The following is a 709-nucleotide window of genomic DNA, read 5'->3' on the forward strand; positions in this document are numbered from 1 at the left end:
CCGCGACGCGGGCGCTCCGGGAGCGGGGGTTTCCCGAGTCTGCACTTAGGGGGACGAAGGCCCGGCCGCGCGGGGAGGGGAAGGAGAGCACCCCCCCTCTCCCCGGGGCAACGGGCCTGCGAGGCGCCCCAGCCGCGCCACACCGCGCGCGCCACGCGGCGCGGCGGCAGCCGCCGGGCTCGGAGGGGAGGGCGGGCACGGCCGGGCGCACCCGAACCGCGCCCCCCCCCACACCCACCGAGGGGCGGCACGCCGCTGCGCCCACGCCACGGCGCGGGTGACGATTGACCGTCAAGCGACGCTCAGACAGGCGTAGCCCCGGGAGGAACCCGGGGCCGCAAGTGCGTTCGAAGTGTCGATGATCAATGTGTCCTGCAATTCACATTAATTCTCGCAGCTAGCTGCGTTCTTCATCGACGCACGAGCCGAGTGATCCACCGCTAAGAGTTGTCTCGGTTTCGGTCCCCGCCGCGCGCGCGGGGGGACCGGGCAGCTTTCGCAGCCCCTGGGGGGCCCCCCCTCCTCCGCCCCCTCCTCCTCCGCCCCACCGCCCTTCCTCACGCCGACGCCGGCTGCTGAGCAAGGGACGGCAGAGACGGAAGGAGAGAGAGAGCGAGAGAAAGAGAGGGGCTTGCCTCACTGACCGTACAAGCACAGAGAAAGGGGGGGGGGGGGAAACGAAGGGCAAACCCGAACGAGAAGGGCGGGG

At 71.9% G+C, this 709-nt stretch overlaps 1 non-coding gene across 1 annotated transcript; it reads right to left on the reverse strand.

Moving 5' to 3' along the window:
• Positions 1 to 296: 296 nt before the first annotated feature.
• On the reverse strand, positions 297 to 449 carry LOC135326005 (5.8S ribosomal RNA). The gene has a single exon (XR_010386695.1). It is a non-coding gene; the product is annotated as a 5.8S ribosomal RNA (ribosomal RNA).
• Between the last annotated feature and the right edge of the window lie 260 nt (positions 450 to 709).

The sequence above is a fragment of the Dromaius novaehollandiae genome, unplaced genomic scaffold, assembly GCF_036370855.1.
Source record: "Dromaius novaehollandiae isolate bDroNov1 unplaced genomic scaffold, bDroNov1.hap1 HAP1_SCAFFOLD_220, whole genome shotgun sequence".
Lineage (NCBI taxonomy): Eukaryota > Metazoa > Chordata > Aves > Casuariiformes > Dromaiidae > Dromaius > Dromaius novaehollandiae.